General features: G+C 42.4%; 1 protein-coding gene across 2 annotated transcripts in view; it reads right to left on the bottom strand.

The window, feature by feature from the left end:
- The window catches only part of ESRRB (estrogen related receptor beta), a 131311-nt gene that overhangs the window by 93861 nt on the left and 10029 nt on the right, over positions 1-27421 (bottom strand). The window contains exon 2 of one of the 2 annotated variants that reach the window (XM_064658798.1): positions 20344-20422. The exons of the other annotated variant lie outside the window; for it this stretch is intronic. The gene's annotated coding sequence lies outside the window, so the exon portion shown is untranslated. The remainder of the gene's footprint in view (positions 1-20343; positions 20423-27421) is intronic. 2 annotated transcript variants of the gene reach the window in all.

Below are 27421 nucleotides of genomic sequence, written 5' to 3'. Positions count from 1 at the left end.
TGTCTTTGAAAAGGTCTTATTGACATGAGCTCCAAGTCTTAAAATTTCTCAGAGTTCTAGGCACAGAGGCAGTTGTGGGCAGCAGTAGAGCCTTCTCCTGATAGATCTGATCATGTTCCACTGGATTTCAGCAAAAACGCCTTCATCTTTCAAAGTCATGGGTTGCCAGCTTCACCGTTCCTATGGCAGCATTAGAAAAGATTACTTTTCAGTATCATTGTTAAGGCAAACTCAAATCTCAGTCCCATGTGGTCAGAGGGTGACTTTGGTGCTGCAGCCTCCTAGCAACAGGTCCCCATGGTCTCCACAGTGCTTACAAAAGAAAATCCAGTTTTGGTCTTTAGCTAATCTCTTGAATACCTTTATTTTAGTGATGATCAAAGACTACCAATCCCTCCCCTCTCTGTTCCTCTGTTGAACATAGCAACCTTCCATTAAACATTTCCAGTCAGCTGAACTTAATAGTACTCAACTTATCTTTTAGACCTTGCCCCTCAACATTTGACAGTACTTCATAACTCATGCAGTCATCAACTCAGCAAAGGGTAGGCTTTTGTGACATAACTTCCAGAAGTTGCTGCTACCAGGTTTGTCCTGGGAACCATTCAGTCTGGGGATAGCACTTCTCCTTGTTAAACCCATTGCTTTTCCAGAGTACCAAGAAGTTAGACAGAAGCAGGACAGAAGAACGATGGTAGGAGAGACTGTCACTGCTTCAGATTCAGGTCTGATTAACAGCCAATGGCACCCAGCCAACGATACGCCTTGCTTATGAGATAGATGGTATCAGGCAAGAGTACTACCTTGAGAGACCACCTCATTTCTATGGGCTCATTTCATGAGGATACTCATTAAACTGACCAGTCAAGCACAATGGTTAAAACAAACGAAAAACATAGGTCATTAGCTAGCAATTATTTGGGCCGAGTTAGCCCATAGGCATGACAGCTGCATTCCACCCAGATAGACTAGTGCCTCTTCCAAATGAAGTGTGGGGGACAGTCATTAGTCTACAACACAATACAAGGCTGTGCTACTACATGTCAAACAGGATACCTGAGCAGCACTGTAAGGATGCTCAGAACACGCTTTGCATGTCCTACTGCCCAGCAGGTAGGTTCTGCTGGTGGAGGTAGTGTTAATACTTCTGCGTAGACACCCATCAGATGCACAATAAATATCTCCAAGGGTTGCACTAGGATACAAACCAAACACCTTTAGATTTGGCTATATATTTGCTATTTAAGGACTACTCTTTTTTTTAGCTACTTCAGTTCATATATACAAGATACAAAAGCACAAGCATAAGGTCTAAATTTCAGCAAGCTGTCCTTTAATGCCCATTAATGAGATGCTGTAGGTCAGCTGAACAGATAAATGAGAGCCTACACTCGTAACTTATGTTCCCAGATTTTTACCTACACACTGTGGAGCAAAAGATAAGCACTCGGATGTCTTAGTGATTAGATCTCCCAACAGTAAAACACATTCCAAAAGCATAGTGTCTTAGAGTGGTATAAGATTTACTAATGTCTGTGGGATGTCCAAGAGCATCCTGTGTCCAGCGTGCTCAAGCAAGAGTCAATGCTAGCTCCAATACCCTGGGAGATGTCCTGTAGAATTTGTCAGAATAAGGTCTGGGGCAGCCTGGTAGAACCAGTAAACTGTAGCTTTGCCTGCACTGCTATACTATTTCACCTCAGCCAAAACTCTTGACACAATATTAATATGCCCCAAAACCCTCTCTCTAAAAGAAATTGTTCCTCCAAAAGTGGGAGAAGGAGCTGGGTCGTCAAATGAGAGTAAAAGTGGTTTAAAAGCCATTAAGAAGAAAACAACCTGGGCATTCAGGAGCAATCACAGCTGCTTGGGCTGATCAGGAGAGACAGAGGGAATTATTTATTTATGGACTTCCTGCTCTCTGGGAGTGGAAGCTAGGGAAGCTTTCAGAAGAGTGGGGTGCAGGAGCCAGGTGCTGCTTGGAATCCTCCAGAGGTTATCCTGGCCTGGGCCTCAGGAGAGTTAAATGCAGTTCATGCTCAAAGCATCCTGGAGCCATCAACTTATCTTTCTCAGAGCAGGAAAGGCCAGAAAGAGCATCACACAGATCTCTGCTGGGATGTAGTACATGGAGAGCCCCGGGCACCTAGATTGCCATGTAAGCTTTGCATAGCTTTCAGCAAGATCTCTTCAGAGCAACAGTGCTTGAGTACACAGCCGTTTCTCTCTTCTCATGGATCAGCTGCTTCCCTTTAAACACAGATCAAGTGTCTCTAGGGACTCAGCAAGCATTTAACAGACCTGCCTGATGGAAGGACCTCCAATGAGAAAACCAAGACCTGAAACTCCCAATAGACATCCTCAATTCAATCCACATCTGAGAAAGCAACTCTGAAGTTAAATGCAACCAAATCCTAACTGCACAGAAAGCACATTAGCCTAGTCTGTATCCAAAGCTCATCTAAATATATTAAACTTACCAGGAGGGAAGGACTAAGAGATTAAACATAAAGAAATATGTGAATTGAAAAAGTCATCACAGAAATACAGAATTATTGATATGGTATTAAGAATTTCATATCAAGATACATTACTTGTCTTTCTCAGTGCAGTTTCTTACTGTTTCCCAAAGTCAGAGGATGAGGAGGAGTTATTCCCTAAAATCACAGAGTCAGTATTCAGAGTTGATCCTTCATCACTAAAAAAAACTGTAGAGACAGAAAGACAGATCTGCCCAGCCAGACAGATCTGGCAAATATCCTCTTGTTCTGGCTTTGGTCAGAGGGCCACAGAGGAGTACCAAGGCTTAGAAACTAGCAACCACTATCAGAATTTTTCACTGGAAGATGCTGCAAAAGAGTAGTGTTACAAGAGGGTCACTGATAGGGACTGAACAGATTATGTGAGTGGTACAGCCTGCACTGTGTCAATTCATGTCTCCCCACAATTCATTACTGATGAGGTACCAGAGATTAAGATTGTGATGGTTTCAGTCTAGGCCTTCCTGGAAACCAGCTTGTAACCAGGAAGGAACTAGGAAGATGACCAAGGAAGTATTCCATGCTATTCCTTTACGTAACCTAGGGTATAAATAAGGCATTGATAAGAGAGTTCGCTCTCTTCTCTTCCGGTGAGGTTGGAGAACGGTGGTCCCTGTCTGGGCCTGGCTTATCTGGAGCTGAGGCCTACAGTTACTGCTGTTATCAGCCACGCGTGAGGGGGGAGTGCTGGGCCGTGTCCAGACGTACTGCTTTCTTTCAAGGGAAGTGGTGAGCTCTTGCCAATTCTTCAGCTTTGCTGGGTTTTTAGACTGTGTAGATCTGTTTTATTATTTGTCCCCTTTCACCCTATTTTATCCTTTTCCCTTCTCCCTTTCCCCCTCTTCCCTTCGACTTCGGGAAGCTATTTGGGATCATAGATTCATATATATAATTCTCATTGTATATATCTGTTTTATACATAATATATACATATATTTTTGATAGAACTTTGGCTGCCTGGTTTTTCGGTTTTTTTTCCTTCCCTCTCTGGGAAGGAGACCCTGTTGTCGAGTTTCGGAGATTTGGCAGGAAGCCAACTCCAAACTTGCACAAAGATGAAAAGGGCAGAAGTAGATGGCAAACTACTGCTTTGGACACATCTCATTCAACTATCCCAGTTTATTTCTGTTCTGCCTCTGCTAGTATATCTTGCATTACTCCACAGCAATAATATTCTTCCTCAATTCTGGTCTCAAAGCAGTGCATTGTTTTATGCCATTAAAGCTACTGCAAAGCCAGTCATGGTAGCAAAATAACTCATTATGCATAAAGTGCTTTGGGCAATCTTTAAAAAGAAAAGGACTCAAGAACAAGAGAGTACCATCTTCATCAAGATCAGTGATCCAAGGTAACCTCAACATTGAAAAGGCACAACATCTAAGCATGAGAGTATTTCAGCAAGTCCTAACTCAGACTGCCTCCTACCCAGTCTGCTTCTCCCCATGCATAAAGTGATTTCTGCTACTTGTAAATATATAAAACCAGGTTTGTTCTCTTAGTTTATGTTCCTCCAAACAAAGTGCAGTAAAGAAGGGATACATTTGCCATTCAATAAAACAGGTCTTATTTGGTCTTCTGAAGGAAAATTCTTTTGCTGCCCATTCAGAGACAGGTTACATTTTTGGGGTTTGTGCAACCTTTGTTTCCCACTCTGGGAAGCACATCAGTGAGCACTGACAGCTACATAGCCCTGACAGGGGACTGCTCCAGAGAGGGTTGCATTCCCCAGGGAGCTAGAACCAGCAACCCAGGGCTCCCTAGGGAGCTGTTCTGCTTTGGCAATTGACTTGTGGCTTTACAAATTCACTGCTCATTTATAAGTGGTGTGGTTATTAATTTGTGTGCTTTAACACATATTGTTTGGGAAATTCAATTCATCCCTAATTTGCTAAACACAGCTTTATGTTCTAAAATCCTTCACAGTCTGCAGTGTCCCTTGCCCCTTCATGCCCATTTGCCTTTTTTATTTCCCTTCCAACTTGCTGAAAGGAAAAAATCCATGTTGACTCTGTTCCTGGCCAGTTGACCTTGCATTCAGAGCATGGCGCACCAACTTCCCCTGCCACAATGGTCAGGTTGTGAATAAATAAAAACATTTGCCTCCCTACTGCTGGGCATAAACGGCCCTCGATGGTATTAGTGATGCCTAGTGTTCACCTCCTCTCCTTGCAGGCTTTCTCTGCAGTATAATTCAAGGTACAATTTGAAATAGATTAACTTAAGCTGGTGCAAAAGGCACTCATTACTATTGAAACTAAACCTGTTAGGACATCTAATGAGCAAAAATGAAGCATCCTCAAACTGACAGGAGAGCATCCACAATTTGGATTTTCAGTAGTTTAAATGGATTGTTCCAAAATCGATGCAATTTAAAGTGTACAGCTTACTTTTGTAGAGAAGATCTTCTTTGAACTGAGGAAACAGCAGCACTTGTGAAATAAATGACTGCCTGTTCAAGGGTGCAACACCCATTAATGACTATCACAAAGCAACAGGGAGAAGTGGCTGAGAGGTAGGGTCACTTGCTTCCACACAGCTTGTTAGGAAATACTGCATTCAAATTTACTGCCTACAAGCACCCAAGGGCACCCAGAAGTGACAGCCATCTAAGAAAAGTTTCAGGGGCATCCCAATATACTCAGGATCCTCCCTTGGCTGGAAAATGTGAAGGGAAAAAAAAAAAAAAAAAGCACATCACTTTCAGAGCCACAGAATGTTTTCTGACACTCATAAAGCATGTGCATTACGTAGAGGTGCAGGTGTCTTAGTCAGCAAAGGATGCGGATTAGTTATTGTAAAGAGAGCACTGCACAGAGCAAGGATGTACATCTTGCAGTACTCCTGCCCTACATCCCTACCACCAGGGCAGCCCACAGAGCCTTATTATCAAGAAAAACCTCTCAGAGGACGCAACAGCCTTTGTGGGAGGCTGGGGCCAGAATCCACTCCTGTCAAACAGCTCTCTGGACCAGGATGTGACTGCTGCTGGCGAAACTTGTTAGCTAATGAAGATGGAGTCAAGCAGGCAGAGACGATCCCCTCAGCCTGTTAATCCATTTAGGGAAGGAGAAGGGAAACCTGAGCTGAATTCCTGTGTTCCCTGGAAGGGACTGCACTGTGTTGGCTTTAGCATCTAGGCAGAGCAAATCCAGCGAGAGATGGACAGGGGAGAGCTCTGGGTGCAAGACCAGTGCTTTTTGGAGACATGAGCAAGATCTGAGGCAGGAAACAGCATCCCCTAGGGAGAGAGTCAGGGCGGGATTTTGTGTCTGCTGGGAACTAATGAAGGAAACTGAGCTTTACTTGCCCTCTCATCAGGAGAAAGCAAGAAGGGGATGCATGTGAGCTTTTCACAACAGCAGGGCAGGGAGAACACACACACCTTACACCCTTTTCACAGGGCAAAAAGGATTTGCAAGGGGTCAACTCAGATTCCTGGGTCAGAAAGTCAGAGCGAGTGTTTGTGCACCGAACACTGACAGAAAGCCAGCATTGCCTCCTCTCCACCTTAACTGGTGGCTTGCAGAGATGATGGGTGCCAATCCCAGGAAATGTCAGAATATCCTTAACCACCAGAGGGTGCTCCCCATCTCAAAGACAGATTCAATGTCACAGATGCACCCAGACAGCTAGAGGAGCCCCGTTTTCCAGCAATTGTGGAATCCGAACAAGGGAAAAATTAGAAAATTAATAATAAATAACAATTAAGGATTGTAATCTTGTGCCTCACTTTTGTTTCCCCCATCCCTCCTTGCTGGGCAAAAAAAGCCCCCTGTCCCATTTGTCCTCTGTGTCCTGCTCAGTCAGGTGATTTTCCTCACATTGAAGATTAAATCACTTTTATTCTTTCCTCCTGGATCGTGGATCCAGAGCAGGAAATAAACATTTTCTGCTTGGCAGGTCTGTAAGAGTGAGACTCCCACTTGGCTGCTACTGAGCGAGGTTAGGATCATATCCTCTGGTCAGATGCACTTTTTGCAAATCAAGGCCTGATCTTACCCCCTCACTGCCACAATAGTGTGAGGGCCACTGTCCCTTCTGTTCAGGTTCAATTTACCCAACTCTGTCCTAAACTGGTTTTCCAGAGAGCAGAGTGCCTGTTGTACAGGGATGCTTCAGGATGGTGTTTTCAAAACATCAGTTTTGGGGAACTCACACTGCCTAACTATCAATAAGACACCTGTAGGGAAAGACTTCACTTTGGTAATTTTGTGACCCACAGTCTCCCTTTTCTCATCAAAGGGAAGCAGAGGTGTGTGACAGGTTGTACACTCAGGAGCTGCGCAACAAACCTTGTGCCTCAGCTTCCTGTTTGCATAGGTTTGAAGTAATACCCGTGAGTTGCATCATATGTGGAGAACAGAGCAGTTAGGATTAAATCATAATTGTTATATTCCACCCTGAGATTCCAAATAGAGAGTATAAAGCATGCCAAGTAAGATCAGACACCTATGTAAAACAGACTAGCTCTGCTGACGTGTCTGGCATAACATCTGTTTGCCCTAGCCCCAGTTTACTTTGATAGTCCAGGTCTGTATATCCCATGGGGAAACCAGCTCTCATTGATGGCTCCCACTCAGCACATGTGCTGCATTTTGCTGTCTGACCCCTACAAGAACAGATCGTCGTATTTGTTTAATTGTTCTTTCCTCTTTCCTTTGGCCAGTAATGCCAGGCTCTGTCTAAGGGCATTTTTGTGAAAGTTCCTACTCTTGGGTATCTTGGCATCACTTTTTCTTCTGCCCTCTTTAAACCATGCACTTATCTGATGAAACTGTTAAAACTGAGCAGTTAAACCACTGCACAAAGGACACTCATTCAGTCTCTTACACAGGTTAAAATGTGTTTAATAGGTTTGGCTTACTTCATGTCCAGAATGAACCATTATCTTCAGCACATGTGGGAACCAGTGTTTTCCAAGCTATCAACTAGCCAACAGTGGTAATTGTCCTTGAGAAACGCATCGCATTCTACAGCCTAAACAGGCCAATGACTTTTTCTTCCAATATTTGAGATTGTGAATGGGGGGGAAAGGGGGAAAATATAAGAGAAAAAGATTTTATGGCATGTCTCTTAGACATCTGCAACAGACAATTCTACTTCATACAAACAAAATATCAGGGATACGTGACACAGATCCACTTCTTGTGCTATTTATAACATTCTTCCTTCAAATTATAGCAAGTATCAGCCATGCCATGGAAAGGTTAACTAGCATTACGTTTGGACACTGATCATCCCAGCATCATTAACCTTCTACTTCTCAGCTTGATAGAGTTTAACACTTCTCCATTACTATTACAGTCACTACATATTTCATAGAATCAACAAATGGTTTGCGTTGGAAGGGACCTTAAAGATTATCTAGTTCCAACCCCCCTGCCATGGGCAGGACACATTCCACTAGACCAAGTTGCTCAAAGCCCCATCCAACCTGGCTGTGAACACTTCCAAGGATGGGGCAGCCACAACTTCTCTGGGTAACCTGTTCCAGTGCCTCAATCTCACAGTAAAGAATTTCTTCCTAATACATAATGTAAATCTACCCTCTTTCAGTTTGAAGCCATTCCCCCTTGTCCTATTGCTACGTGCCTTTGCAAAAAGTCCCTCTTATATTTGTTCCTAAACAGGCACATAAGTATTCATGAAAAGTGTGATTATTTAAGATTATGTATTTTGAGCATTATATTTCTGCATACTTTCACTAAGAGCTTAAACTTTGCCATTCTTCCTGCAGTTCTTACAGCAAAGACTTCTACAGTCATTTCATAGCCCTAGTGACATTCTCCTCTTGCATATTGTTGTGTGGGAAAATTACTGGAGGTTTTATTGTTTTAACTACTGGTAGCAGGCTGTAAGTTCTCAAATATCCCTAATTCCTTCACTGTTAAGAACAACAGCATCTGGATGTCAGTTTTGCTCATGATGGCAAATTACAGGGTCAGATCTGCCTTACGCACACAAAACTGCACCTTTGTGGAGATTACAACTTGTGGAATACATAATGTATAAGATGAGCAGGTTTTGACTACCTCATTTAGCTGATCTGCAACTACATGAAATAGCAACACTTAATCCAAATGGAGAGGCTAGGACAAAATCATCTTACAGCAAATAAAACTGCAAAGCTTGACAGGACCCATGAAACAAAGAGAAACCAAAACTGTATGTTAAATAGGGCAGACTATAAATGAAGTCAAGAATCAGGAAACACCACAATTGTATTTACTTGTGAAAAATACTTTTAGCCCTCATGTACATATGCATTATTTTATACTCCATAATTACAGGATCATATTTTTTCCACAGTACCCAATCTCAGACTGCACTCAGAAGGGATTGTTCCTATGTAATGAGCAGCTGCTTGAGATGCTGGTTTCTGCTCATTGTTCAGTGTGTGGCCCCAGGCCTTATTTACCGCACATTATTCAAACCTGGCTCTAGAGATTTATTCATTTCCTTATGTGTTTTTCTATGGGCTTATCATTACACTGTCCAAGAGCTTCACTAGCCCAAGATCATTTATTTTCACATACTTCTATGAGAGGAGGGGGCATTTTTATTCCCATTTTATGGGTGAATGACTGAAGACTGTGTTAAAACGTATTTCCTAATTCTGGGTGCCCACTCTGAGACACCAACAGCCCGACTGATCCGTGTTTGTATAGCACCTTGGGTTCAGTGGATTTCCGTTCACTTAATTTGCAGCTGTAAGCTCTCAGTGTTTCTGTAAAATAGGCCCTTTGGGATGAAAAAGGTCCCCTATAAAATAAGGAACACACAATTAAACAATGACTGGCACAGCAGCTGCTTCAAAAACCTGAAAACTATCATACAGAAATGGTCACATATAGAAAAGAAGTCAACTGGCAGGTCAGAATTTCACTGCCTCAACTAGAAAAGCTTCCCTTCCTTTCCTGCAGTCCCTTGTCTCACTCAGTACACACCTGACAAATGAGGCAGGGGTCCTACAGATGGTCTCTTTCACTATGCAACTCTGATTTATCTCAGAGTAGGTCCATCACATGCAGTGAATGAGGCAGGGGTCCTGTGAAAGAAGCAGCACACAGTGACGTAGCTAAAACATGAGATATATAAGACACACAGTCAGGTAGACAGAAGTGCCTACAGAGGATAACTAGTCTTTCTCTACCTCCCAGTTTTTGCATTAGTACCATTCAAAGTGCCCTTTTCAGATTCTGTTGTTACTTTTACAGCAAAGAAATTTCCTCATGAAGCATCACAATGACACTTTTGTGGATTATCAGAAAGGACGAACCCATCATGTGGGTCACTACAACCAAGGTAATAGAATAAATGGGCTGCAGAGGTAGCTCATCCTGCTTTGCAAAAACTATCATGAGGAGTAGGAAACACTGTGTAAATATCAGACAGTGATGACAGCTGAGGAATATTCATTCTGAGGCTCTTCCAACCATTCAATCCAAGTCATGCCTCTCTCCTCTCCAGACCATCCCAGCCCACTTTCTTCTCTTCACTGCCTTTTTTTTCTCACCCCAATCCCTTCCTTTGCTTTCATACCTTCAAACCCCATCCCCCCACAGTCCACAGGCCTAGGAACTTGTTCATCAGCTGCTTATAACTATTTGCTTGCCCTCTTCTCCTTCTTGCCCAGCTCCCTTTGCTGTGTCTTTCCATTCCATCACTGTTTGACACAAGCTGACACTGTCTGACACAAGCTGATTTAGAGCTTTGCAAAGAGGAATCTTCTTGATTTGTTTTTAAATGGAAAGAAGACATCATGTAAGACTTTTTCTTTAAAAAATAAATATTGCTGGTTTCAATAAAAATTTCCACAAAACTTTCTGCAAACAAGTCAGAGGCATAGAAAGTGTTTGCAGCAATCAGTAAAGTTTGGCACTGGTATGAACAACTGAAACTAAACTCTACAGGATGCACTAGTTAAAAAAAAGATGGTGCTACTAGTCTGTTCTATGTGGCAGTGAAAATGAAGATAAAAATTAAGAAAGTTGGCTAAGCAAGAAAAAAAGAGGTGGCAGCAACACTCTAAGACTTACCATGGTTGGGTACACTAGCATTTGGATGGCAGGTCTTGGAAGGAATTCGGAGCGCTTGTACTCCTTCATAAGATATCCTGGTAGCTTATAAAGGCTAATGCTTATTTGATATATACACTTGCATGCATCTCAAGCTTGCATCAGCTGGACATACATATCTTAACATTTCACAATCACAAAAAATAGGGCTAGGAACAGGTCAGGTGGCTGGTGCATCCCTTCATCCCAATGGATAATGCTATAGCAGCATTATTTTTCCAGAAAAGGCTGGGAAAATATCTGTCAAAACTTTTAGCCCCTCTCAGGCAGTCTGTTCTAATACTCCTGTATCACTGCAAATACCAGTTTGTAACATCAAACTGTGATCTCCCACATTGCAATCAAAGCCCATTTACTTTAAGCTCTATCAACAGCGGAAATAGCAAACAGCTTAATCACTTCCTCTTGGATAAAGCCTCTTACTGTTCGAAGACACATTCCCCAGACCTTGCCTAATATCTAGATTTCCAAGACAGAAATATTAACCTGCCTATCAGAAACAAATTAGACTTCAGTCCCTCTAACTTCATTCCTGCGTCTCCAAGTTTATCACTTGGAAGGCCACAGAGTTTTTAATGAACATCTAGAACAAGGAACAAGGTTATTCACAATACAACTAATAGAACAGCAGAATTCCTTAGCAGTCCTGGATGAAGCTGAGAGCTGTTATGATAGTCCTTATTTCCAGTGCTGTGCCTTGAGTACAAACCAGCCAGCCTTGAGTACAAACCAGCTCCCCAGAAACTGGCAGTCTGCATCCTTGGTGCACATGGGTATGAGAGTGTACAGAATGGCCAGAATTGTAACTAGAAATGTCAGAAAGTTAAAAATGTGGGATTTATTATTAATTAGATAATACAGATTTGCCTCCAGTGTTACAAAATGTGAGCTCCCATGGAAGCCAGGAGCCATTCCATGCAGATGGGAAACAGAGGGCCCTTTACTACCATAGGTGTTGTGAGGGGGAAAGGTGAACTAACAGCCCAAAGGCACAAGCAACTGCTCTGTACTGTGTGTTTGCACAACTGCTTGAGAGTGTATCCATTGGTGATGTTATTCACAGGCCTTGGCTGGCAGTAAATAAGACGGTGGAGCTTGATTCATGAGGGATGACAGGAAATCTATAATGTGTGGGCTCTATAATCTGCTCGCTACTGCGTAACAAAATGAAAGAACAACAGTCCAATTACCAAGTCCTTGCTGATCCCGAGCGCATCCTCCAGATCTTGTACTGCTCAGAGCAGTGGGAGTCTGTTGGCAACAATGGAAACCAAGCTCTGGCACATACTGTCTTCCATTCTGGGATGGCAACAGTATTTTGGAAGCATCAGACTACCTTACAGTAGATACGAATGCAGTCAAGTCTGTGGCATGAATTTCCAATCAAATTTCTGGAGAGTAACATGCTGCTGAGCTTAGTTCACCAAAGGACTGTTTATGGGGACACCAATTGCTGCACTCCACTGCAGGCATTCCTATGTCCCAAAAGGCTGGCTAAGCCAGGAAGCAGGGATCTACCACACCAGTCTGGCTCAGCCTCTTGTTTTTTTTGGGGGGGGGACATGACTGTGATCACCATTCCCCTGTGATAACACAAAACAGTCAGGATGAAGCTCTACAAAACTAAAAACAGGGCTATGATCCATCAGGACTCAGCAGCTGGGATACAAATGGTGACCAAAAAATACCTTAAGGGGAAGGAGACAAAAGGTGGGAGGAATATGTGGATTTTGGGGCCAGATAGAAGAAGATTGGCTAAAGATATTATTCACACCAGATGCAGAGTTGGCCCACAAGACGGCAGGGATGAAGTCTGCAACAGCAGCAGCCACAGAGCAGACTGCTGTCATACCACCAAAGCTGAGGACACATGGAAAGATAGAAGAAGGTTTCTTTCAGACAAAACAGCAATGGTAGTAGTGGGAGGGAGGAGGGCTGACAGTTCCAGACAGGAGAAGAAAATAATTTTGCTTCCTACTGTGCAGTGTCAGAAAACCCAGAGGGCAGCCCAGGGCTAAGACGACACAGGACAGCTCAGCCAAGGATCCTGGTAGCTTAGAGAAGACAAATTTCTCATTTTTCTCTAAGCAAACCTATACTTTCCATTCCTTGTGTCTCTGGCCCTTACACCTTAACACCTTTCAGATCTAACTTCTGCCCCTGGGAAAGGGGCAAGAGGAACTTTTCTTACTGTGGCAACAGGTAAACAGCATGTCAGGATAGGCAGAGTGGAACAATTTCTGCTCGAAAGCAAAGGCCTTCCTTACTGAGTACACACTGAGACTGCTGTCCTTATCCTGCTTCCCCCTACAACCATCTCTGCTGCCACCTCCCCTCCCTTGTTATCTGTCAGTAAACAGTAATTAAAGAAGTGGCCTGCTTGATAAAGCTCCCGCCTGCCCTCACACGGTGCTGCCCTCTCGGACGTGTCTAATTAAAATCCTGATGAGAAGATGAAGAAATCCCAGCAGCTGGGAGTCTGCTGACTCTCTCTGCACTCGGCCTCTTCATTACTGACAACAAGGCAGAGACATATAAAGGACCCCAGGAAACGCTTCAACAGACCAATCGATGGAGCCTTTTGTGGGACTTGATGGTCCGTTCAGGACTGCCTTTTGAACTGTGTGGATAATGAGGATGCTGGAGCGTGGCTCGCTGCATGGGACTGATGGGGCTGGACTACCCTACTAATCCTGCTACACTGCTGCTTCCAGGGCCCCTGGAGCTTGGCAGCCACTCCCACCATATAGTGAATCCATACAGTTATAATAGCTGGGGCACTTGCCCACCCTCCACCAATCCAGGCTCCAGATATCATTGGTCATAGTGCCGAAACACTGTCAAACCTCTAACCACTCCATCATTTCTATGCAAACACAGAGTGTGCATCTGCGTACAAACAACTGCAGAAACCTGGGAACCAGCACAAACCTTCCCTAAATGAAACAAACACCACACACAGTGTGCACACTCTTTATGTTTACATGTACACTTATTCATGAGAACGGTGTGTTTTCACTGCTGTACCAGGATTTTGTGCTAAGGTGAAATTGTTGGTATGCACAAAATGAAACAGCAAAGGTTTTTTCATGAAGCGCACACCAATATCGTCATTGGGAATCACTATAACCATGTTTAGACACACTTCACTTCATGCAAATACATCCACTACACAGTTTTATTCTTGTGAGTTTTTTTTCTAATGTGAGACCAGCTTTACCTGGAAACAAGCCTATTTTCACTGTCAAATTCACGTTTATCTAAAACACCAGAGATTTCCTTGCTCTTACTTTCAAGATGAAAGAAATAGTAAAAAGATGGAAGCAGATCTATACTTTCTAAAGTTTAGAAGTGCATGTCAGGCACCTGCCTCCATGTCCCTTTTCAGTAAGCCCACAGGAGGTACAGCCACCCTGGGAATTAAGATTGTATGCAGGAGCAAGAGTCTACATAGTTGCAAATACAAGTGCATGGTGTATGTGCATGAAGGACCTACATGTTCCATATGTGAAATCAGTATCTGAGTTCACACCTCTTGCTTCACAAACCACTAATACTCATGCAATCAGCAACAATCCAGAGATAAGTTGGTGCTCTTTTCAGAGTCCCATCTAGGTCCTTGGGACCTAGTTTATTCAATAGACACAGTTGTTTTCTTTCCCACTCCTTCAATTGTAATTACTTTTCTAGACCACATGGACTGGGGGAAAAAAAACAGCTTGGAAAAAAATATATTTCATTAAAGTCTCACGAAGTGAAAAAATACTAATAGTTATTATTTCCCAAATTGCCATAATCCCTCCCCACTCTTCCCTTTGTCAACCCATGCCCAAATCTTTCCTGGATTGGTTTAATACTGAGATAAACTTGCCAAAAACCCCAAACCATCTCAAAACAAATAGTCTGTAGCAAAATACAATCAGCAACAGCAGGAAGTGATCAACCAAATACAGAAGCAGTAGACCCAGTGGTAAAAGCTCAGGAATGCTACTGGGAAAGGTCTTTGGAGAGTCCTCTGGAAAAGACGAGTGAAGAATGGCAGCAGATGGGAAGTCCTCGTGGCAATGATGACAGAAGCAGTGTCACTGGGAAGTTCACAGCTTCTCTTGGCCCCTGGCCTCCCTTGACAAGAGATGCTATTGTGCAGAACAAGGCAGCAGCGCTAGATGCACAGAGCTCTCCGTGCAATCCCTGTCTGTCCCACTACCTGTACTTGATAGAATGACACATTGCTGCAGCAGCTAATAAATAGAAGTAATTTGATTAGCTTTCCCTAACTAGTGATAAGATCCTGACAAACCCTTTTTAATGCGTTTCTGGAGCAGGATGAAATTGTTTCATTTGGCGAGCAGGGCCCCATGGGAGTTGCCTCCAAGCTCCTTTAGTGAGAGGTAAAAATATGCCAATCATTAATGAGGGGAGAATTACGGAGACTTTAATGCAATCAGAAAAGAGGAGCCCTGAGGCAGCTGGGGAATAAAACCTGCCCTTAAATCAGAGGCAGGCAGCCGGAGCATGGAAATAAAGGCATACACAAGCATGTACATGCACACATGCATACCTACCGCACACACAGAGACCTTATAGAGCTTCTGCAAATACACTGGGAGTTTTCCCTGGGCAACAAACACCTATCTCAGAAAATGGTATCCATCTTCCCCAAAAAAGCATTTTTAAAATCACAGCAAGCTATATCCATTTGGCAGCCCCTTCCCCCCACCAGGAGGAGACCAGAGCCTGACAAAATTGCAGTTTTCAACATTTCAAGCCTTTTGTGGAGGGGCGTATTGGCTGCTTGGGTGTCAAGCAGCAGCAACAAGGCAGTTTTGCCAAGTGGAAAGGTGCCTTTCTCAGGGCCCGACTTGCTGCATGACCACAACACGAATAAACCCCTCACTGTCCTCCAAGCATGGCACTTATGCCAGAGGCAGCATCTACTATGGATGGTAAAAGGCGAGCCCTGCCATCCACTTCCCACTCCCTCCTCAACCACTTCAGTGAGTTCCCTTCCTCTTGCACGAATCATATAACTTTTATTCCTGAGCACAACACAAGTCTTAGAGCTGTTAGCATTTCCCCTGGCACTGCAACAGACACTAGTAGCCTGGCTGGCTCTGATTTTGCTGGTGTTCTTTCAGAAACTCCTTCTCTGAAAGAAAGTGTCCCATCTTTCTGTAGTGATCCTCTAACCCTTGCCTGAACAATACAGATGGCTGAATCAGCACAGACCATCCCAGAGAATGCTAGCTCCCAGTTTAATGGCATAAAAAGCAAGATAGGAGTTTTCCCATATCTCTTCCAGATTCCCCATCTTGTTTACTTGAAAATAATAAGCAGGAGTACTGGGATATCAAACACCAGACACCTTTCCTCTGCCAGATACACAAAACATGATGCTACAAAGACCGAGCATGCAGCACTTCAGCCCTTTTCCCTGGTTTGGGTTAGCACTAACATATAGAGAAGCAACTGAATGGCTGCTGAAAACTCTAAGAGGAAAGTCAGTTTTTACTTCTGGCCTTAACATATACTTGAGGGGGTGTGAGACAACTATTTCATCTTCCCGTAGCTCCTGCGCTATAGTGAGAGAGTGTGGCACCCCTGCCTACTGCTAGATGGAATGACTGTCCTGCTTAGTGTGCACTGGAAGTCCTGTATTGAGAAAGCCAGGCTGCTGCTTCTTCTGCCACTGGGATGTATCGGACACCTCTACCACAAAAAAGCTGTGCTTCTGCACCATATTCTCACAGACACTAGACCACTGTGGGACTAAGACACTGGTGTAAGTGGCTACTAGCCATTTAACCCTACAGAGAAAGCAGCTACATAGTACCAAAACAAAGAAAAACATTAAGGACATGTAAAGAGGGAGCTGTCCTGTGACATGGTTCTTGAAACTTAGCAGCTAGGTTAGGGTACACAGCTGGCACATTCTCAAACGTGTATCAAACACAGAGCTGCATGTCCCACTGTTAAATGATCATAGAATACTTATGCCCAGGTAAGGAGGCCTTCATGTCCTTCAACAGCAACTCCTACTGGCTACTTGAACCATGTGACGATGGGCTCCCAAAGTAGTACATCAAAGCTCTCTGTGGCTGAAAGTTCAGAATGAAAAGCACCTCAGAGTTAAAGAAAATCTCCAGGGTTCTCCCAAATTCTATGTCTCTAAGATTGAAAGCAGTCTTGCTGTTTGCTACATCACTCAGCCAGACTGCATGCCTTCGAAAGTCAGCAAAATCACTTTCCAGAAACACAAACAAGAAGACCCTATCACAGAAACCAAGACTGCAAAAGTAGCTAGCAGGAAATTCAGCATGGCTATAGCAAAATGCTTTCTAGCATCTAGACATGATATTTTTGCCCTTTTTGAGTCAGGACCAGTTTTGATCCAATGTTCCAGCTGAATTCAGTGATTTCTTCTGCTCAAGAGCTTTAGGCTATTCAAGACAGTTACTGCACTCCCTACCTGCATCCATTTCTAGTGGTGATCTAGCTTTTACTGTCACAGTCCAAGCTAGTTTGTGGTAGCACTCAAGCAGAGCAGCCTTGTGCCTTCCCTAGAGCAGTGGGCAGAGGTCTGAGATAGTGTCACACACTGTGGCTCCACACACAGGCCTGCCTTGCTGCAAACAGCTCCTTCTCAGTTTGGTTTGTTATGATTAAAAATGCACATCACCCACCGAGGCCTTGGAGTGGAACCCAGCTGGAAATTGGATCATTAATATTCCTTCTCATGCCCATTGCCACAATTTCTTACCTCTCCACAAGCAATTGTTAACAATGCAACAATTTAGGGTCTCAGACTAAAAGTGAAGTCAAGACTAAACTGCCTATTGTTACTCCAGTTCATAAAGCCTTGTCCATATCCTGGCATCCCATCAAACTTATGCCAGTGTGCTGCATATTCGATGTCTTTCAGCCCTTTGAACTGCCTTTCCCCAGTTTAAAATCTCTTAAGATCCATAGCCTCCTAAGCCATCAGAAACGTGATTCAAGATTATCCTTAGTCCTAAGCAGTTGGAAACATAAGGAAAGAAAGCAATTCATTCCAAGAGTCTAGCCACTTGTGGCTCTAAGTCTTGGTCACCACACTCTCCACACAGTTTAAAGTACTCTAACCTTTGGCTTGCAGGGATAAATGCAAATCAAGGGTAGGACATATCACGTGAGGGAGAATCCCACAAATGTACAAATGGGGATACTTCATTTTCTAGCACAGAGTTACCTACACAAGCTCACATCAATATGCTGTTACTGCTGCAACTTATTAACTGGGTAAACTGTGAGAGATGTGCAAATCCCCCATCACTGCTAGAGTGATCCTTTGACAAAAAGAATCTAGAAGTATAGAAATTACACAGGACACACAACAAGTGACTGAAATCCTCCGTAAGTGTCATTGTGTGCACTCACTGGCCTGTTTGAACCTTCCTCACTGTATGGTGTTTACATTAGACAGCAAGAAGCACAACACAATCAGGACTATAGCACTGATCATGGGAAAATGAAAATGAAAAGGCATATTTTCTTTTGGGACTTAAGCATCACCTCTGTGTACTGCTCATTCACATTGTTACTATGCAGAGGAAGTTTGTTCTTGCTTGTCAACTCACTGAGTTGACATTGCTTTTGCTGTAGGTAGCACAGTGTCCAAGAGGTTCAATGTCTAGTTGAGAGGTGGAGAAACCTGCTAGACAAGTGACTATCATAAGGCAGTTGGGAAAACATCATTGATCACAAGAATCTGGACAGTGCCAACTATAAATTCTGCTCCAAATGTTTATTAATTCTCTGTTGCCTTATTCAACTACCTCAAAAGATCTGCTCCCAGTAAATATTTTGCATCTTAGGTGGCTTAACTGTTTGGGAATCAAAGGATCAGTTACAAATCACTGAAATGCCCATCAGGCTGAGGACTTGCTCTGTCTGCCTCTCCATAACACTAATACAATACAAATAGCTCCAGAATGAAGTGTTCACTAATACAAGGGCATCATTTAATGTTAAACTGCTCCTGCCACACACACATTTGCATGTTTGGCACTTGCATTTTGATGTCACTGTTTTTTTTATTTTATGTCAGAAATAATGATTTTCAGTGAAAAAACTCAGAGTAAAATGCATAGCTACATTTCCAGCCATCTCAGTGCAGAAAGATGAATGGTGACCATCTCAAAGTGATGGGCTCAAAGAATGTACACAGCAATAACAGTTCAAAGGAATTCAGAAGAGAAACTGCCCCATCAGCTGGAGTAGACCAAACCCTGCCACACCAATTTGAGATAAACACAGAGAAATAAAAGAAGAACCAGGGGGTCTGGAATTATATGACTGGTCTTACCTACTTAAAATATGTACACTTTTCAAAACCTAATAAACTTACTGTGCCACACAAATATTTCCGTTCAAGTGAAAGGAAGAAGCTACCACTTGGCATCTTAGCTTAGCAGTCTGTTCACAAGGGCAGAGCCTTGATGGCTACTGAAACCCAACAGAGCTCCAGCAAACTCAAATCTGCAGCCCATGTGAAGACAGGCAAGTGATTAAAGGTATTTTAAAGAGACAATAGATAAGAAAAAGGCTCTGCTACAGCATTTGTCAGCTCCTGACTCCTTCAAAGCTATATAGCATGCAATTTCCACACAAGGACAGGTGACTTCTTGGGCATCACTGAAAGCCACAAATTGTGGGTACCTTGGTTGTTCAACCTTCTCTCGATGCTTTAATGTCAGCTTTTCCTACTGGACTGAGAGGCAACCCCTGAGTTTTCCTAATCCACTAAGCCTCAGCTTCCCAAGCATTCCTGGGGCCAAGTTACAAGCCTTACCAGACTGCCCTCTCTGCGAACAAGATGGGTGCTCGTAGCAGTCATGCTCAGGGAGTGTTGGCTACCATGCCACAAACTGACATAATCCTCAAATTATTTGGGGGGACAGACAGAAAAAGCTTGTACAGTTTCTTCTTTCCTGTCAGTTGTCCCCATCTTCTACCTCAGTTCTGGCTGGATTCCCCCTTCCCCCTGTCCTCAGCTAGCACCGCCAGGCTCAGTCCTCCTCACCCTCACCCCCCCCCTCCCCAAGGACAAGCAAAGTTATTACAATAATGAATTAGCCAGGCTGCTTACTGCTGCCAGTGGCGAAGGCAATTATCCTACTCCATGTCCCCAGCCACCGCTCAGCTCCCTCATAAAGAGAGGCTTTTGGGGCCGCTTTGTGCTTTGATTGGAAATGAAGAGATTGCTAATTAGGGAACCCCTGCTGGGATCGGGCTGGCAGGAACAATGGTGAAATGGACGGAGCACACGTCCATTTAGAGAGGGGGGGAGAAGAGAGAAATGTGAACCCCTCTGTAATGCAGTGCATCCTCCACTCACACCATAAACAACAGGGCACACAATTTTATAGAGTTTTTCACCTTTTAAAGCATGCTAATTTGTTTATAGAAAGCAATAATTTGGTGTGTGTTTGCATAGGTCAAAGCCTGTAGTTTCTGTGTACAGTATGGATTGCCACATTCGTGCATACATACACTCTTTAAGAAAATACCTCTGGAAACAACTGTGGGTATCTATGCAGCTGACCGTACATTTCTTGTTATTCCCTGGGCAGCGCACATCAACACTGCATTAACAGGGGAAGATACTTAGAAAAGCCTGTTGATGAGTATTAACATAGTATTTTAATGCCTGAATTCAAAAATCACCAAAGTTGAAAATGACTTACCAAACTAGTCAGTTCACCTGAGGCTTGCCCAGCAACCACTTCCACTGCTTTTCCCAAGAGCTTTAAATGACATGTGGACCTCCAGGAGGAGAAAATTTTACGATTAACACAATATTTTCTTATACTCATCCTGAGTATTTCTTCTTAATTCTGAGAAATTTCTTCTTAATTCAATTGCTCTAACTGTCCATGGAGGGTCACAGGAGCTAAATTCACCTTTCTCTGGTGACAAATTTTGCACCAAAAAATTAGAAAGGATCTTCCTTGCAGTGCATGAGTGCATCTGGACAACTTCATAAAATTGCACTAACAGCCCCTATATACATAGCATGCTTTGGTTTTGGGCTCTAGTCACTTTTAACTCTTGTCAAAGAAAAAATACCTTCCCCAACAGTTCAGCACGCAAATCTTACCATTTATAAAATGTGTGTCTGTCAACAAAAGCAAATTCCCCACCTTTTTGTGCAAAGCTTATAGAAAGCAGTTGGAACCCATGCTGCATTACTTGGTTAACTAAGTAATTCCATCAGGGAAGCATACAAGTGCCATGTTAAAACTGAAAATACTGTTTTCAAGCACATATTTGACTTGCCATGCAGAAAATTTCCATACTGTTGATTAGTACAATGTACTATACACTGGGTGACTTATGTAAGCTAAAGGAAATTTCAAATTTGAAGCTTGAATTTACATTTCAGAATTCCCTTGCAGATACTGAAGCACTTCAATATATAAGTGAAAATTTTCTGAAAATATTTTCAGAAAAGTACCCGTCTTAACAGAAAGTGATCACTAAAGGGCAGAAACACAGATGAACTGAAAATGACTTTCAAATTCACAGACTATTTCTCCCTGCTGTTTGCTCACCTCTAGTGTTTATGTCTTTCAAACAGTTGTAGGTAGTTTTCACGTTCCCTTCTTAGTCATTGCTTAACAAAGCTTCACATATTTAGTTCTTTTGATCTTCCCTCATAAAAACAATCCCTCCAGCTCTGTTATCATTTTTGTTGTTCTTCTCTTACTACCTTCCAAGTTTCCTCTGCATTTTTTGCTGCTAGTGCCCAGAGCTGAATATCTCACCAGAACAGCACCAAGCAAGAACACTACCTCATTGCTTCCTGGTGTCCTGCCTGCATACAACACAGTCAAGTCTCATACAAAGGGCAACATTTGCAGCCTGCCCACTTTATTCCCTTGGCCTGTCATGCTACATTGCCAACTCAGATTGTCTTGACCATCACTGCCATTCCCCCAACACTCACTCATTCAGCTCTCACCTGTGTTCCACTTACCTGAGGGGAGTATTTCCCCTTGTCTAGGTACAGTCAGAAAGTAAAACCCTCTGCTAAAACCATGCTCAGGATTGTTTTAGATTGCTGACAACCCTGTAGTTACTTACTGCACATATAAAACCTGACCACTTAAAAGCAAGGAAATATCTACCTAGTGACACCAAGGGCCAAGTTGTAATGTGGTGTACAGTGGCAGAGCTTGTTTGGTTTCACTGCAGCTGTACTGGTTTACACCAGCTGAGAAGCTATTTCCATAAGTGTTAGATTGCCCATTGCAGAAACAATCACATTCAGACAAAGTACAAAGAAGGGTGTATTTCACTCTAGCAGTTGTAATTCTGATGCATGAAGCCCCTTTGCCTTGATTTCATAATCCAAGTATTTTCTTTGTAGCGATCCAGCTATACTGAATGTACAAGCAATTCAATATATCTAACAACTGGTTCTGGACTTCTTTGGTAAAGCACTTACAATTGCTCTCTTGATAATCAAATCCTAATTTAACAGAGAGGGAATAAACCTCATGGTAAAATTATGGATGTACAGGCCACCTGCATTTGAAACTGATGAATGGGCTTCATTACTACATTTATTAATTTTGGCTAGCCTTAATATCCTAGCAAAGGGGGATGAAAGGAAGTGGCCTTCTCATGGCATTATAGCAGGCAGGTCAGGGGGAGATGTCAGAAGAAATAATCAAATATTCTAAAATCCTGAAGGACAGAAGAAAGCCCATTTCCTTTCAGATTGACTCTATCGTGCCCTCAGCAACAGGCTATTAGTTCTGTTCTCATGTGAAACTCACTTTCTTTCAGAGTTCAACTTCCTTAAGTAACTGTGTTCTTAACATCCATTCCTGTACAATGTGAGAAAAGTATAAAAATAAAAAGCACACAAATGAGGATTTCTTCTCCAAATTCTTCCTGGAGCAACACAACTGCATTTTGCCACATACAGTATGGGCGAAGCCCAAAGGCTTTTAGAGTGTATTGAGTTTCTTTCTTTGGCAGATTTTAGAGTAAGATTTTGTGTTTTAAATTACCAGTAAAAGAATCTCATTTCTTCCTGCCCTCTGCAGAAGTGTAGATTTCCTTTAATTTGACACAAATAATATATATGTGTTACATTCAAAGAGCATAAAAACTATATTGTTCATGTCTCTTTGCTTCCTTTAGGAGTTTAACTTTTACAAATTGGACTGTAGAAAAAATGAAGTCTTTCTAAATAGTCTCTTTAATCCACCTCTGTTGCAGAAAGCAGAGATCCCACTGTCCTCATCTAAGCCACATTTGTCCTGCCTCCTCCCTTGCATTAACACGTGTTTGTACAGCTCAGATTGAGGAGCTGGTATGGGTTAAAAATGCCAAAAGGTTAGCTTAATGCAAACTGACCACATGCAGGATTACTGTAAGTCCACCTGTTCACAAATACCTGTACATGGCATATTACCCCCACATCAGAGTAGTTGTGAAAGTTGTGAAACTATTAGCAGTGTCAAAGGATTTCTTAATAACGTTCATATCTGCAGTATTTTTCTTTGAAAGTGTCCCCATTTCTGTAGATAAATGGTTACAAGATTGAAGCAGAATGAGATTTAAAGATGGAAGTTTTTAACTGAAAAACATGGTGCTGTCAAACTAATACCTACCTGAAACAAAACCTATCCAGTGAGAGATCTAAGAAGCATAATAAATTTAATTCCAAGAATAGGCTAAGAGGTGACCTGATCTAATTGTAAGTGGGGGAAAATTTAATAGTGGAAAGTTCTTTAATCTAGCTTTAAAAGGATGTAAGAGAAGACTATTCTTGGTATCCAGAACTAGACAAATTTCACTTAGCAATAAAGACATTTTTAAACAGCAGGAACTGGCCATCGGGACCACTTGTCATGAGGCATGCTGGATATTCTATCACAATGTCTCTAAATCAGTGTTGAGAAGCTGCCTACACAAGTGCAGGAGTTACTAGGTGGATTTTACATTTTAACACAGTTAGACCTAGAGCATGAATAGTATGGGTGTGCCTTAAAATCTGTTTAGATTCCTTGTGGTTCTTTAAGAGTTTTAGAAAGCAAGACAAGTGTGTGCAAAGACAGCATCTGCTTTGGTCTGCTGAAACGTTCACTAAGACATGTTTGTGCTGTATCTACTATCCAATACTTGTTGCATCCCAATAAACTTTAATTAAGAGGAGTCACACATGGTTTTTATAAGGCAGTTTCTTATATATTATATTAACCTTGCTACAAAAAACTACCCATTTTCCCCAGAGGACATATGCTTTATCTACCAGGAAGTATAAAGCATATACAAAGAATGTATAAAGGCTAATGGCAAGTGCTGTGCGGTGCACAAATCATAAAGAGGAAAAGTGGTCATTTAAATCTGTCCATGTCTTGAATTCAGTAATCTTTGGGTTGGTTAGAGGTGATGAAAATGAGATTTAATTTTTTTAAGGATTTCCTATACTGTTCTGAAATTTTATTCAAGCTTTATAGAGTAAGTTAACAATGAGAACAAATACTATAAACTCATTACATCATGGTTACAAAATGAATGAATAAAGCTGTTTTTCAGTCAGTCAATCCCAATGTGTTTGCCTCACTATCCAAGTTTGCCTTTACTACAGTATTCATTTTTAGTATGGGTGCACTGGAAGCCTGAAGTCAAACTGAGAACTCTGATGTAACATGTTCATAAAAGAGAGAGGAAAATCCCTGTTCTTCCAGTTTCTCACATATTCTGGCTAACCAAACACCACTCTAGTTTTAACAGATAACACAAATCCATCATTTAATTTCAAGTGAACATAGCCGTGTTCCATCAAAACAGACTCTTTCATAGCATTGGAGAAAATATTTTTCTGTTCTTCTCCATTACATGAGAATTTACTACTTTATTGCCTGCTGAAGGCTTCTCAAAGACACACACTGGTGTTCTCCAACCCCTCTCTGATCTGCATCACAGTAGGCTGTTTTTAAAAAGTGATCACGTGTTCTCCTGTGACATGTCTCAATCAGCCTCACCTTCCTACTACAACTTACTGCCCCTTGGCTCTTAGCAGGGAAAAGCTATATTGCCTTTTCTCTAAAGGGATCACACCATTCTTTTCATCCTTCTGGATTCTACCTTTTCGTAAGGATGGGGCAGGACATCACTCATCTGGAAAGGCAAAGAACTTAGAAAAAGAAATTGCACATCCACTGAATATTTTTTAGAATTTTCTTTACTCTGAAATTAAACTATTAAATATTCTAGCTGAATTCGCTGAGGTGTCTTTTGAAATCACTTTCTGAAACAACTGATTGTGGGGCAAAATTCTTGATGACATTGTTAATTTTTAGGAAGTCCAAGCCATACTTAATCATTTGAAAAGCTACAGTAGCACAGCCTGGGGAAAGAGAAGACAGCAATGATCAAAGTAATTTGTGTTCTCAGTTTCAAGTACCTTACTGAAGCAGTCCCTGAATCCTGGCAGATGCAGGCTTCCCTTACAGAGCTCCAGCAATGCACATATGAGAGCTGCAGCAAGGCTGGCCCAGATCACAGGTGCAGCCTCTTGAAAAAGGCCTTGTCCAGACTTGAGAGAGAATGTCCCCCTACCCACAAAGAATTGCTACCTGTGACTGGCCTTGGACCTTGGCCTAGAAGACAGGTTTAAAACAAAGAAAGGAGTCACCAAACTCAAAGAGTAAAACATTCTCAGTAGAACTATAATAAAGATTATACAACAGTTCAAGAAACAGATGTAAGGTTATAGCAGGGGGGGAAAAAAAACCCATAGAGCCTACTGGAGGCAAGGAGGTTTTAGAGACAGGACTTACACACAAAAAGTATTGAAGGGTGTAAACAGTGAGGAAGAAACTGGGCAACATGATAAAGAACTAGGGAGAAAAAAAGGAAAAGAAATTAAAAAATCATTTAAACTCAATAATCTGGAAAATTTCTCTCATAGCAGAAGGAATTGACCTGTGGAACTGTCATCCCAGAAGTGAACAAGGATAGAAGAAAGCTATGCAAGCAAACAGAAGAAAAAGAATGCAATAACCCAAGAAGCTTTTCCCACCTCTGACTGCTTTAATTTCACAACCTGGAATAGCTGGTAAACCTAGCAGATGTGTAGCTATTGTCATGAAATATCCACAGAAAATGGAGGACCAACATCTCCCCCCAAATCAGTAGTATATTACTGTTAGAAACAGTTTGCCATGCTCAGAAGAGATTATAGGTTTCCCCTTTAAGGGATATTGAAGCATGGGACTATTTTGTTTTCCCTAATGACAGGAGAAAGAAGTGAAGGAGGTCAGAGTCCTGTAGACCTCTCTGCACTCCCTATGGTCTAGTTTAGGAGACTTAAAAGGATTCAGATTAACTGGGGTGGCTTTGCTGATTACACACAGAGAGGAAAATGACCCCATGTGGTAAGTGTTTCCAAGACAGCTGCTCTGTTGGTGAAACACTGCTGCATTCCAGAAATAAACTCCGACAGTCAAATTAGCAGCTTGAGTCCTCTCTCCACAGAAGCATGCCTTTACTGAAGTTGCAGCAGTTCCCAGATGAATGGGAAACCAGCAGCAGAAATTCCTGCTTGGCTCCGCTTTTAAATAGAAAATGGTAAAAAAGATGTTTGTACAATATCAAATCAGTCTTCATAGTCACATAATTCCCCCACATTATTGATAGTCAGATATTGTGAATATTTCTGGCTGGGATGGAGAGCTAAAGCTAGCATGGTTCCCTGACACTCCAGGCCTGTCATGAGTTTAAGGTCAGAGGGCTTATCAAGACTTCAGTGTAAAAGATTTTGGGTTGATTCCCATGCATGTCAGTACCTACCAATGCAAAGTACTGACATATGCAAAAGATTACAATCTACATTTGTAGCAAGATAAGAAGCACTGCTACCCCTTGCCTGGCTTCTTCTAGCTCCCAAAAAGTAATGCAAAGCTGTCCTCTCACCACAGAGGTGAATTCTGGGCCATGAAAGTAAATGTGCTCAGAAGGCCCAAGGCATTCATGTTTTACTGAAGACATATATTAAGCAGCAAAACTACATGAGACTATATAAGCTTCCACATTTACACAGGTGTACAATTTTGCAACCAGACATGCCTATCTTGTATTGGCCTTTTTAGCCACCAACGCGCCTGCAACAAATGTGGGTAGAGCCCTTCCCAAATCTTCGTTCGCGAAGCCCAGTCACGATGATGATGACAATTAAAGGTTTACAGATGGCTGTATTGAGGAACCCCCATGAAATCCTGGGGGAAAAAAAAAAGCCAAAACACTAAGCTACAGTTTTCAACGGGTAACAGGGCACTTCTTCAGGACTCTGGGCTCACAGGACACAAGAAGCAGGCTGCACCATATAACCACTGAGTGCAGAAATGTTTGTGGTCCTTCCTGTTTCTCACATTGGACTCTTATCTAAAACACAAAATATCTCATGCTTGTCCAAATGCTCCTCTGTCAGGTAAAACCTGGGAAGGTGTTCCCACATGCTGCACTGTGGAAGGAAGGTATTGCACACACATGGGACTCTCACTCACACATGGGACAGGTGAAGCCAGAAGCCAATGTCAAACTTTTAAAGGAACAAGTACCAGCATGGCAAAGGCCTTGCTGGGTGTTCTAATGTAGTGACCATTTACTTCAAGAAACCTTCAAAAGCTAATGCTACAGTAATGCAATGCTCCTCTGCCTCAACACACCACCAAACCAAAACCCATCTGGTGACCAAATCTTCTGCAGAGCTATGCATTGAAGAAGCAAATCATGTTATACATT

This window comes from Pseudopipra pipra, chromosome 6, assembly GCF_036250125.1.
Source record: "Pseudopipra pipra isolate bDixPip1 chromosome 6, bDixPip1.hap1, whole genome shotgun sequence".
NCBI classification, from domain to species: Eukaryota; Metazoa; Chordata; class Aves; order Passeriformes; family Pipridae; genus Pseudopipra; species Pseudopipra pipra.
The sequence above is the reverse complement of the archived record's forward strand: the minus strand, read 5'-3'. Positions and strand labels throughout refer to the sequence as shown.